At 36.4% G+C, this 14,447-nt stretch overlaps 1 long non-coding RNA gene across 1 annotated transcript; it reads right to left on the bottom strand.

Moving 5' to 3' along the window:
* Window positions 1–826: 826 nt before the first annotated feature.
* On the bottom strand, window positions 827–14,237 carry LOC118767517. The gene is made up of 3 exons (XR_005003439.1): window positions 14,095–14,237; window positions 3,909–3,913; window positions 827–856 (listed from the first exon to the last, which is right to left on the bottom strand). It is a non-coding gene; the product is annotated as an uncharacterized LOC118767517 (long non-coding RNA).
* Window positions 14,238–14,447: the final 210 nt, after the last annotated feature.

Below are 14,447 nucleotides of genomic sequence, written 5' to 3'. Positions count from 1 at the left end.
TTTTTTTACTGCTTCTCAGTTCGTAATCATTGTGTACTTTTAACCCATGCTGGCATGGAGAACAGACGTCAGATGATGATGATGAATGGTATAAAATTTTAGCACAAAGCCAGCAAATTCGTGTGGGAGGAGTGGGTGAGGGAATTCGACCTCAGTGTACAACTGATACTTACTTTATTAACCCCGAAAGGATGAAAGGCAAAGTCGACCTTGGCAGAATTTGAACTCACAACATAAAGACAAATGAAATACCGCTAACATTTCTACCAGCTCGCCGCCTTAAAGACTCAGAAATATGACTTCATTCAGATGTGCAAGGTAGCAGGATTGTTTCAGGGAATACGATCTGTGTGATCTCATAACAAAAAAAACAAATTAGTGTGCCACCAAGATATGACAAGAAAATGCAACACTATAAGAGAAATCATAACCAAGATGTAACTCAAACTCTTTGCTTTCATAAACCGTTAAGTGAATTAGATAGATATCTTCTTCCAATAAAACTTGCAGTATATTCAGAGGAAGAATCTATAGTTCTGAATTCCAATATCTTATTCAATTAAGCATTTCACCCATCCAGTACAAGAGTAGACAACTAAGAAAGGTAATAATGCTCTGTATCGTTGTTTCTGAATGGAGTCTGTCCTAATCAGAAAGTGCTGTTACTTGGAAGAATATTTTCTTGTGAATCCTTTCTTTGTTATGGTTACTCATCATGAGCATCATCATTATTGCTGTTTAACGTTTGCTTGCCATGCTGGCATGGGTTGGACGGTTTGACTGAGAGCTGGCAAGCCAGACGGCTGCCCCAGGCTCCAACCTGATCTGGCAAGGTTTCTACAGCTGGATGCCCTTCCTAACGCCAACCATTCCAAGGGTGTAATGGGTGCTTTTTATGTAGTCAGACAGTACTGACATCAACCATGCTGGAATGGTGCATTTTACATGCCACCAACACGGGAGCCAGTCAGACAACACTGGCAATGACCATGCTTGAATGGTGCTTTTTACATGCCACCAGCATGGAACCAGTCAGGCAGCACTGGCATTGACCACGGTTGAATGGTGCTTTTTACATGCCACCAGCATAAATGCCTGTCAGGCAGTACTGGCATCAGCCACGACAATGACTTCACTTGACTCAACAGGTCTTTGCAAGCACAGTTTATTGTGCAATGACTGAAGGGTACTCTTAGATGGGCCAGTTATGCTGCACTGGCATAGACCACAGTTACGGTCTCATTTAGCTTGCTGGGTCTTCTCAAGCACAGCATATCTCCAAGGGTCTCGGTCACTCAGTTAATATATTTGCTTTGCAATCATGTAGAATTGCATTTGAATCCAGTCAATGGTAATTTGAGAGGGAATCATTCATTGTCTTCTTGAGTTGATCTAAGTCTTACGGTTAAAATTTGGTGCCGCTTGTTTGTTTTTTCATCTGTAGTTTCATTCTTGCCTGACTTGAATGAATATGCACTTGAAACATTATTTTATGGGCTGGAAACCTTTCTTGCACTAACTCTTTCCTACTTTCCAAACAAAGGATCTGTTATTCCACACAGTTTGACTGTGTGAATCGGCTGACGATTTGTTGTGAGGTGAACCACAATAGTACTCATAGCTGGTCGGTTAGCTTTGACTGCCAGAATGAATGACTAACATAGATGAAACAATTATATACATAAGCCTGAAACTTATATGTACTGAGCAACAAACCTTGCCTCTAGCCAGTTTTAGTGGAACCATGGCAATAATGAGAGTGAAACTAATGCAGTGAAGATTTTGCTGCCAAATAACAAATAATAAATATTTAAGTAAAGCTAACAGTTTTTATGTATTTTTCAGATCAAATTACTTGCCTAGCAAACACACCTCTGAAATACACATATGCCTGAGGAGATGCGAATCAATAAGAAAGCCATTTACTATATTTTGTCATGGAGAAACGTTCTCTTGTAGATAGAAATGCATACGTCCACCAGCCTGATTAGGGGTGCTGCAAACTAACTTGCTGATAACAGCAATCACTCTTGAAATTTGAATATGCAACCACTACTTTCCCCATCTCTGATCACACTGTTTACATATGAAATATAACTTGCAGTACCAGCTCTGAATGTTATGAGAAATCTAGAGAGAAACTTGAAGCTGAATACAGTGCACTGATAAAACATGGTAAGACAATGTCTTGACTTGTAAATCTTTCATAATGTTGGCTGTGTATAATGTTTGCATAATGAAATACTGTGTCCTTCAAGCAATTAATATGTAGATGCTAGTTGCCAGGAATGTACTTAATAAGTTAGTCTATCCATTGTGCTATACTACTAAATTATTGGGTATTTAAGCAATGTGTTCATGGATGGTCAACAGGTTGGATGGGGCACTGAAGAAGGAGCAATAACTCTTGAAATATGTATATACATTCATTGCCTATTTTATCTGTCTTGGATTACATTCTTTACATGAACCTATTCATATACGAAATGCCATAGTTTTCAGTGCTGGCTCCGAATTCCATAAGAAACCTATAGAGATAAACTTAAAAATGATGGCCATCCACTTGTGATTGAGGAAGACCATTGCTGACCTTCAGGAACATTGTGTGCTCTTGGACTAACTTATTACCTCCGCCAAGGAAAGAGGTTATGCTTTCATTGGCATTGGTTTGTCCATCTATCCCTCTGTGCGCAATATAACTCAAAAAGTTGTGAATAGTATTTGATGAAACTTGCAGAAAATATTGGTAATGACACAAGGAACAGATAATGAAATTTTGGTAGTGATCCAGAAATTTGTATGGATTCTTGAAGGATTTTTCTTTTGTTATATTTATTTTACATGAAGTATTACAATGTTACGTTCTTTGATTATCTCTCTTGGTTCCCTCCACTGTTAGGGCTTAGGGTGTGACACTTCTTCACACAGCTGTACTCATACATACACAACACATGACCATACCAGCATAGTCATCTCTCTTTCACACCACATCTGATGCTGTTGTGTATGCACACTGACATCCAGCAGAGAATACTAGCTTCATTTCTTGCAAGCTTATGCATGTCCTCAGCAGTCACAGCCTATGTTTCACTGACATGTAGCATGGCTGTTCGGACACATGCATCATACAGTCTACCTTTCACTCTGAGCAAGAGGACCTTTGTTACCAGCAGTGGTAGGAGCTCTCTGACCTTTGGCCAGGCTATTCTTATCCTAGCAGCTATGCTCTCAGAACATCCACCATTGCTACTGACTTCATTTGCTGTGCACAGAAAGTGATTTAAAATATTTGCTTTGTTTCTTTTGTTGCTTTGTATATCTTTCAAATGTAGCTTCAGTATTATAGCTCAAAATAGTTATTCAGTCAACTATTTCCACAAAATGGCTCTTCTATTATTGGTTTCAAATTGAAATCATTAGGCCAAAGAACATTCTTACAAGCAGGTGAGGACTCTTTGAAATCATTTCTAACTTTACTTTTGCAGATTTTTGGTAATCCATGAAACTGACTTGTTTTGCATTTTAAGATTGGTTATAGAGTTGCATTCTTCATTTGTTAAGCCATTTAAGATGGAATTGACTTGGAAGTTGATTTTCTGCATCATTTTTTGCTGATTATAGTTTTTAACATTTTAAAAACTAAAGCTAGCCTGAAGCATAGATATGCGAGATTTTATAGTAATATATCTCCATTCTATCAACAGTACTTCCTTTATCAGCTTCGGTTATAAGTTTTTTATTGATTTTCAATGCATTACAATTTTCTCATTCTGTTGTACTGATGAAATTAGAATATGTTCTATATTTTGCTAAAAACTCATATGGAAAATAAGTTATATAATCTCAAAAATAATCAAATAATCTCTATTCCTACCTTTTGGTGGATGGTATCTACTTTTCTTTCTAACGCTAGCTTCATTATCTTTGCTTTATCTAGCAATTTCTCTGTATATCTTAATTTTCAGCTAAAGTCTGAAATGTCTTTGATTTCATTGCGATTTAGAGTTTCCAGGAATTGGTATAAATTTAATTCCCTACACAAGTGTGTTTATTTGTTTTGTTGTTAATGTTTTTCTGAATAAATTTATTATTTTTGCTTTCTAACATTTTCGTTGTTCCACCTGATATACCTGTTCCTTTTTACAGGATCTGAAAAGTGGTTTTCAAACTTTCAGCTGGTTGGATTTATCTTAGTTCTATATTTGTCATTGCAATTATCAAAATACCAAAGCTGTTTCTTCTGTAGTTATATAAAGAATTCTTTCCTCAATAATCATTTCCAAAAATTGCTTTTCCCTCATTGAGAAAATTAATTAGTCTTCATTTCAGATTCTCCTCTTTTTGTTAATGGAGACCCCCACCCCACGAGTTACCTGTAAATCTCTACCAAGGTTGATCTCTGTTAAATTCAACATTTCAATTTCATTTGAGAATTTGACCATAATTTTGTCTTGGATTTCTACTGTTTAACTTATTTTGTAGTTGTTTAATCATTTTTGCCTTGGAAAAGAATATGCAGCTGAAAGATTTTACTTTATTATTTTTTTACTTGTTTCAGTCATTATGACTACGACCATGCTGGGATACTGCCATGAGGAATTTCAGTCGTACTAATCAACCCCAGGACTTATTTTCTTTTAAACCTAATCTCTTTTGCTGAACCTCTAAATCATGGGGTGTAAAAACACCAACACACATGCATATGTAAGTGGCAGGCTTCTTTCAGTTTTTGTCTAACAAATCCACTCACAAAGCTTTGGTCAACTTGAAGCTGTGGTAGAAATCACTTGCCCAAAAGGCCACACAGTGGGATTGAAGCTGGGACCATGTGGTTGGGAAGCAAACTTCTTACCACACAACCATGCCTGCACCTATTGTTCAATAAATCCTGTTTTTTTTTTTTTTTGATAATTTTGGTCTAACTTTGGAACAGCAATATATCCAACATATACCAATTGAGTAATGGAATACCTTCTGATAAAAGTGTATGAAAACTCAGGGCAAAAATATGGGAAACTTTTTACAATTACTTGAAGGAAAATTGGAACAAACATTTAGACAATTGTTACACCCTCTGGGAAGACAGTTTGGATAGACATTTTGAATTTAAGACACACAGAAATTATCTTAACACATGCGCTCCTATATCTGACCATCACTTACTGCAGTCATGTCTATCCCATCTCTAACCATCCCTCCTCACACTTTTATGAAATTTCACCCTCAGTTTCCCCACCCTCACTACCTGCCCACTCAAACAGCCCTGTCGGCTGCATCAATTCACTTCTATTCACATCCAACAACACACTGTATGTTGAGTGTATGTCCTAACATTGCCACTACCATTTCTCTCTCTCTCATATATATATATATACACACAAAGTAAGTTAGGGGTTATGGGTGTAACCCACTAAGGGATAGTATTTATCCAATATACTGTTGGTAAAATACCTAGATTCTTAATATATAATGTTTTTAATTGCAATGCAATTAACTTATTTATTGTATTAAACAGGTGGAGGTAAAGAAATATTTTTACCGTAAATTTATAATACAAATAAGGAAATGGAGAAACAAGTTTATTTTGTTCATCAACTTTCGGATATTAGAACGTTATCCAAAAGTTGATGAACAAAATAAATTAGTTTCTCCATTTTCTTATTTGTATATATATATATATATATATATATATTCTATAACCCAGTCTCTCTTTCTTTCTCTCTTTTCCAACTGGGGCGGCCATGTAATCTCCTCTATAGCAAAACACCTGTCACTGCTCCTCTATTAAACTTTTTAACCTCCTGTCAATTGGCAAAAAGTCATCTCCCTCAATACCACACCATCTTCCAGTTGAGAGGTATTTGTCTTGCAACCCCACCCCCACCAATTCTGGTGCCATGTAAAAAGCACCCAGTACACACCAAGTTTAGTGGTTTGCATTAAGAAAGGCATCCAGTCATAGAGACTATGCCAAATGCAGACCTTGTCACAGCCGTCTGGTTTGCTAACTTTGTTGATCCAGTCAACCCATGTCAGCATGTTAAATGATGATGATGATGATAATAGCTTAAACTCCTGAATAGGATAGAGGCAAATGCATAAAATAAACCACTGGACTTGGAACAATAGTTACTTTTTACTTCATCCGATCTGAAACATGAGAATAAGTATTTCCTTTGCTCAGGTTAAAAGAAAAAGCAGCATATCCTACCAAATGTGAACATCTGAAAGAAAGAAAAAAAAAAAAAGATAGTAACTAAGAGATATTTTGATGAAAAGATATTATTACCCATCATTAATTGATAACGAGAGAGGGGGAGAGCAAAAGCAATTGTCACCAATTATCTTCAATTTCAACACATAAGTTTATGAATATTGAGGCTTTTAAAAGCTGATCCAAAAATGAGAAGAATTTTAGAATAACTAAAGATAAAAGTTCTGTTGTGTCTGGGGAGAGTCATTTTCTTTTTGTGCCTTATAATGTGACACACTCACTGGTAAAATTTCCACTTCTTATTTTTTATTTTCCTATTTGAGTCAAAACTATTGAAAAGGTTGCAAGAAGCAACGAAAATTTTAGGAAAATAAGGCACAAAAAGAAAATGACTCTCCCCAGACACAACAAAATATGCTCCAACACACGAACTCATATAAAGAATCTTGCAAACCAAATCCAAAAATGAAATAAAGATAAAAACAAAAGTGACAAATCTTTAAATGTTCAACAGCTGTTCAACTGTTATCAACCAATGTTATATGAAACCTTGGCAGCAAACTGGCAGAATTGTTAACTTGTTAAGCAAAATGCTTAGTGGCATTTCGGCTGTGTTTATGTTCTGAGTTACTAGTCTGTCAAGGTTGACTTTACCATTCATCCTTTCCTCCCCTGAAACAGCTGGCCTTGTGCCAAAATATGAAACCAATATATCAAAACTGAGTAAAAATGGCAGAAGGTCAAATTGTGGAACTTGTATTAATATACTCTACATTTTCGAGATATAGTTCAGAAAAAGAAAAATATGAAATGAAGACAAATTGACATTCTTATCTACAAAACTATATCATAACATGATGTGGATGGGATGAAAATCACATTGGCCATACAAGGAGTCCAATTAGAGAACAACACATAACCGAAGCACTACAAAAATTTTCCTCAGTGAATACTTAAATTGATATGGCAGCCAAATTCTGAGCAATTCCTATCATATTAAAACACAGATAATACAACAGAAAGTTGAAACATTTTTACTGAAAAATTTAAAACTAGTTTCAATCAATAACTAATTATGACGAATACTTTGAATTTAAACATCAATATTTGCGAAAATATTTGTTGGCCATTGTATTGAATAATTATTGCTGGTTTTTTTTTTTTCCTTAATGAGTTTACTACAAATTTAGGTTACTAATATTACATAGCATTCCCTCTTGTTACCTAGTGTGTTTATAACAGAGTTTCTTTGCTTATTTCTGTTGATACAAAGCTAACAGTAGCCATCATTACACACACAGATTCCAATTATTGCCTTCGATGAAAAAAGGAAATTTGTAGGTAATAATGTATTTTGAAATAATTTTACTAATTAAAGTGCAAAAGAATTGTGCCTTGTCTCTATTTTCTATATGTGCGTGTGTGTATGTATATATATATATATACACACACAATATACTCTCTCTCTCTCTCTCTCTATATATATATATATATATATATGATGATTGCCTCATCTTTTCTACTCTAGGCACAAGGCCCAAAATTTTTGGGGAAGAGGCCAATCAATTAGATCATACCTCATTATGCAACTGGTACTTAATTTATCAGTAATTTCCGTGAACACGTGTTGTCATGTCAACTGTCAGCTGAATGCTTGTTCTGTTTGGCATATCGAAGTGGAAAGAGGAAGCTAATGGGTTGTATGTCTGTTTTTGTGTATTCTCGAGAGGGAGCCAGTTTGAAGCTGACCCCACCAGAGGAATTGACTAATAATGTGGCGAAGAAAACAGTTGTCTACAGGACATTGTCTACCTCTTCTAAAAGAAAAAAGAAAAAAAGATTGCCTCAATAGAGGAATACCTCGAAGACATAAAAAAGCTGACCACGTTTTATACGCATGGAAGGAAGTAGGGCACAGTGGAGGTAAGGTTTACCAACGAAGAGGACACAATAAACTACTCCACTGTGCTGATAAGGACACAGGAATGGGTACTTCTGTCGACTTACTGTGGCAAAAGCGTTGCCAGAGTATGAATCGGTAGAACACCCACACACACGAGATTAAGGAAGTATGGCTGGTGGCAGCAGTCATGCACAGAATGGAAGTCAAGGCAAAAATATTGAAAACTAAAAAGGTTAATTGGTGGGGGTATGGCAATACAAGTAAGGCTCAAAGACTTGCACAAGATCACAGAAGAGATTATTCTGCTGGAAGACATTAGGCTGAGAATGGTGGTGGAAGGCAGACCACGACTGTGTTTCTTATGAGGACAAAAGGGGGCACATGAAAGCAAGGTGCCCCAGGAAGAAAACAAAGAGGAGGAGCAACAATATGAAGGACAAACTGCCAAAGTGGCAGTGCCGGAAAGAGAGAAAGACAAATCATTCACTGTGGTGAATAGGAGGAGGAAGGAAAGAGCATGTAAGCTCTCCACCAGAGAGCCATAAAAGGATGAAGGAGATAGAAGTGGAGGTGACAAGGAGCTGGTTAGATGCAGCAGCATCAACAATAGAAAGTAGCGTGGAAGCAGAAACAGCATTGCAACACGTAGTAGAAGACAAACGTGGAGGAATTTTTTTTAGCGTTCCAACAGAGGAACTAAGAAAAATTACTCGCTCGGACAGCCCAGGTCTGTCACTGAAACAAACATGTTAAAAAGAAAAAGTGGCACAGTCACATATGTTAAAAGCACTGCTATCGAGTGGAAAATAAAGTTCAAATCTGTCATAAGAATTAGGTTGCCACCAGCAAAAAAAATCCAGAATATATCGAAGGAACACTAATTGATAAAGAGAGACATGGCAGACTGAAGGAACTGTCCGGAAATGATATAGACCCTTTAGGAGCTGAGATAGAATTCAACAATTTACCATCAGTAGTGGAGTATGAGGAATTGGAACCCTTGATTAACTACAATAGAAATATGTTTTAAAAATGGGAAAAAAAAAGAGAAAATAGACTTTAAAAAAAAAAAACAATGCAAAAAGGAAAAAAAAGAGAGAAAAAGAAAATCTTTAAAAATTGTAGGATTCAACTGTTAAAGGGTACTGCTTAAGGGTGGGGCTCAATGCAACCATTTCATCATCGTTTGTTGGTGTGAATGGTTGTGTTTTTGTGTGTTGCTTTGCAGCAATTTTTGTGAGACACCATCATTGTTTTGGTGGTAGTGAATGCTATGGGAGATCGAGTTCCCGTTGGCCCAAGTGTGCTGAGACAGGAATTGCTTCAGTACAATAGAGAGCTGATAAAGAAATATTGTAAAATGGTAAAAAGAGAGGGGTCAAATATAAAATTGACCCCGCCAGAGGAAGAACAAATGAAAATGGAAAAGAAGACAGTAATATTCAGAACATTTTCAAATGTAAAAAGACGAATTGAAAACGCACTGCAGGAGGAAATAGAAGAAATTTTGGAAAGACTCATAGTAGACAGCATAGCGTCGTTCCTTATGAGAGGAAAAAGATATGTGTCCATAGTGGTAACTTTTGTATGAGATACAGGGAGACGAATGGACATTGCTGCCAAACTGTTTGGACAAACAAATTGTCGGAATTAGGGTGGGAAAAATCCCACCGTGGACAGACCCAGAGTGGATAATAGCGGTGATTTTTTTTAGGAGACAGGGGAGGAAATGGTGAAAAGTGGAGCACGGGCATGATAAACCGGACCCAACAAGTGAAGTGGTGGGACTACAGAATAGATAATTTATGCAGTGAACCAGAAGTGTTATGACGGGATGCGAGAAACTTTAGAGCAACCAAATGAAGTAAAGCTGGAGATAATGTTAGTGGGGAGGCCCCTAAAGTGTCATGGATGTGGTGAAAGAGGGGCACAAAAGAAAGAGATGCCCTAGAGCAGCAGTGGAAATTGCAGAGGAGAGTATTCAGGGGAATATAATGGAGAAACAGCAGAATCAGATAACAGGACAAGTTGTGATTTTGTGGAGGTGAAATCAAGAAAAATTAACGATAATGGAATAGAAAAAATACAAAGCTATGGAAGAAGTAAACTAACCTACAACGAAAAGCAGGAAAAGTTTGTCAGTAGGATCACCAGTGGAAAATGCTACCGATAAGGATTCGATACTGAGCAAAAGTAAAGACTTGCAAGTACATAAACATTCAGACCGACAAACATGCAAACACGGAAATATAGACAAACGGATACGAGATAACTCAGAATCAGAGAAACCTAAAAACACAGACACACAAACAAAACGCACATATTTACAGTCACACAAACACACAGACAGACAATCACAAGATAATGTAGAATTATAGAAACAGAAAAACAGAGTCACAATCATAAAGCACAGACACACACACAGAAGTAAGGTTTTTCTAGTGACATATAGGACAACCCAAAAGTTAAAGAGAATTTCAAAATTGAAAAGCATAGTAATAGTGAACTTGGATTACGACAGGAGCATGAGGTGTATCATATTGAATGATGTAAAGTACAGCTTCAATGCTTTCCTTCGGATGTGAATCCACTGGGGCCAGACGTGGAAATTGAACCTTGCGCCTCGGTGGTGTACTATGCTGACATAAAAGATAATTTAAAGTGGTAAGTTATGATTTGTTTTAAAGACTGAAAACCTTTAGTTTAAAATTTTTGTTGTTAAAAACAAAAAGCAAAACTCGTAACCATCTTGGTTAAATGAACATACGTAGAAATATTTTGTTATACTGCAAGTTTTAAAAAAGGAAATCACAACTTCATCTCGGAGCGGCGGGGCCAAGATGGCAGTTTCATTTTCATTGTAATTATATTCATTTCTTCATGTTTTTTTTTTGTCCCCACATGTCTATGTATGTCCCATCTGTGTTTAGGCCTTGTGCCTCGAATAAAATTCATTTCATCATCACTTATTTCTATCATTTTTATATACACGTTTCATTTTACATTCGTTTTATGTTGTCAACTCTGTGTATGGCCTTAGTGCCAAATAAAGAATGTCTATTCCCGAGAAGTATGTTTATAAAATTCGAGTCAAAACGAAATTACGTCATAATGTTTAAGGTGGGGAGCCTGAAGGTATATACTAAGACATGATGGGTTTTTTTTTTGGGGGGGGGAGGCGAGTTGTTTGGACAGACGCTGATCAGTTAGGACGGTTGGCGTTGCGCAAATTCAAACAACTTCGGCCCAAGTCCAAAGAGCGTCTGAAACCTAAAAGTGGCGAAGTTTCGCATGTCGTAGCTCAGATTTCCGTCGATTTCCGTAAAAAACTTTTATTTTTTTACATAAGTAATGAGAGCGAAAGAGACTAAGAGGAAGCGATTTTATGACGAGAAGGTTTCTCTTTGAAACACACACATACATAGATACATACACACACACACATACATGCAGACATACACATACACCGAGTAAAAAATCAGTTATCTCTCTCTTTCTCTTCGCACACACTAACAGAAGCACTTCACTTACACAACATACTGTCTGTCTCCCACACCCCATCAAGCACACACAGGCCGACTTCAAAGAGAAACCTTCTCGTCATAAAATCGCTTCCTCTTAGTCTCTTTCGCTCTCATTACTTATGTAAAAAAATAAAAGTTTTTTACGGAAATCGACGGAAATCTGTGCTACTACAACCGAAACTATGCCCTAAAAGTTTGAGTTTCTTTGAAGACGTTCAACTGTGACAACGTACTTTCAAAGAACTCCTCCTCATTCTGTCAGCTTCAGAACATAGGGGAGTCACTGTTTTGCTTCCCTAGTCGTTATGACTATGGGGCTAAGTTTTTGCTTTTAGCAACTCTCAATCCTCATGCCCAGTTCTTCACTCAACATTCGTTCATTTTGAGCAGCTTCTTTGAGGCTAAATACATCGTTTCATCCGGTTTGCTGAAATTGGTTTCTCCATCAATATTTTGTATCTGCATTATGACATTTATCCTACTTTGTATCGTGGAATTGATATCATCAGCTCCAACCTAAAAGGCCCTGTGAACTGTAAGTAAGTGAAACTGAAATTATTCACATCTTAACAAATGTTATTCCTGCCAGACTATGTCGACATTATGAGGTTTTGCACAGATCGTAAGTTTTACACTGTCACACACACACACACACACTTTGTTCAGCGGTTTTGGAAACCTGTAATAAAATTGTTGCACTTTCAACTCAGACACAACTCATCCACCTTCTGATATTTATCGTTACCTTTTATGTAAAACAGCCATCTACAGTTAATTGCAAAATTGGTGACTATTCCTCACCTCCCAATTAAAATTCTTAATTTTGTTTACTTTAAAGAGATTGTAGCGAATTGACGAACTATATGCAAATCGAAATTAAATAGACAAAAACATTAATGTGAAAAGAATTTGCGTTTTACTTCTGTAAATAAGAATTTAATGTAAATTAAATACACCATTTTATGAGAAACCATGTTTAATAATTAAATGTCATGAAGTTTAATAAGGGGCTCAAATTTCACCCCTCCCCCAATTTTAAATCTTGAACTTTTTCATCCATTTATTTATTCATAAAATATATTTGTCAACTAAACGTGACGGTCCTGACGGTGTTACTGTTTGTTTTTTTAACCCCAGGAAAGACATTCATATCTATCTCTTTATATATCTATCTATATGCTTATTGAATTTAAAAGTTTCAAAACGTGGTTTCTTGCATATCCAGAATCTCCATCTAAAAACAGTGGGGAAAAAGTTTTAAAAAATGGTGTTAATTTTATTTTTTTTTTGCATATTCGACATCTTATACGTAGGAATCGCATTTTCAACATTTCAATTCCCACCTACACCCCTCTTCATTCATTTTTCACTTTTTCTGGATTTCTTTTATTTTTTTATTTTTTGCAAAATGCATAGAAAAATACGAAGATTACGATTCTGAAAAAAAAATTTGTTTGTAAAATTTCAATTTTTCAACAAGAAACAAAATAGTACACTCAGGCCTTCAAGCAGGCTCTCTACATGCTAGAAATAACAGCCAAATCTCACAAAACTGCGATAACAATGAAATATTAAAAATTGTTTTTTTTTTCAGAATCGGATCCCCCCTAACCAAAAACGTGGGATTCCGTAAAAAAAAAGAAAAATCAATATATATACATTTTACCCGAATTTATGACGGAAAAATCGGATCTTGTGAATTTTCCGAAAGTCCATCCCCACCCCAGGGTCGTCAGCGTACATTTTTTTTTCGTATTCGATTTCCACACACTTGTTAACCCCACCCCCAGGTTGGTTATTATTATTATTATTTTTTTTTTTTTTTTTGCCGGGTGAGGATGTTTATATAGACCAACAATTTTTTCAAAACAATGCATTTTTCAAGGAGAGGTGCGAAATTGCATTATCCCCGATATTTTGTTTGAAATATTCTCTAAAGAAAAAAAAAAAAAAAATGCAAAAATTCTTAAAGCACAAATATGCTACAGACGGCGGAGACGTAAACGGACTCCTTCCAACCTTAAAAAAATTTTTTTTTACAGAATCCCACGTTTTCGGCTATGGAGATTTCCGATTCTGAAAAAAAAAACCCAATTTTTTTCATTTTTTGACTTTCTGGATTTTTTTTTTTTTTTTTTGAAATACGTAGAAAAATACTCGAATTCTATAAAAGATACTGTTCGGTAATTTCCGTGAGCACGTGTTGTCTTGGCAACTGTCAATTGACGTATCGAAGTGGAAAGAGAAAATCAATGGGTTGTGTGTCTGTTCTAGTGTGTGTGTGTGTGTGCAGGTAAGAACAAATATGCAAGACTTTTTATGAAGCTTAAAATGCGACATTATTTGCGTAATAAATACATAATAAACATATATACATAATAAATATAATACACACACACACAAGAACCCGTACAACCCATTAAGCTTTCTCTTTCCACTTTTGAGACGTGAACTGACATCCTCATCATCATCATTGTTCGACCGGGGTTGAGACAATGAAATTTACTACGTTACACCAGACCTCACGGTCCATCATAGCATTACGGAGGTCATGTTGCTGGATGCCTGGATCCCTGGAGATTACATCAGGGTAGAAGAGTGTGGCACCCTCTGGTATCGCGAGTAGATGGCTTCCAGAGAAGAGTAGAAATTACCTCGTCTTCAGCTCTACAACAATGTCCAGCTAACTGGACTCTTCTACCTTTCACAAGAGATGATACAGGTGGTAGTTTCCCATATATTTGTACTTTGGTTGGATGACGCTTCCACAAGAAATTTTGAGCTCTCATAAGGAGGCGAGTGTAGG

This window comes from Octopus sinensis, linkage group LG2, assembly GCF_006345805.1.
Source record: "Octopus sinensis linkage group LG2, ASM634580v1, whole genome shotgun sequence".
Classification (NCBI taxonomy): domain Eukaryota; kingdom Metazoa; phylum Mollusca; class Cephalopoda; order Octopoda; family Octopodidae; genus Octopus; species Octopus sinensis.
The sequence above is the reverse complement of the archived record's forward strand: the minus strand, read 5'-3'. Positions and strand labels throughout refer to the sequence as shown.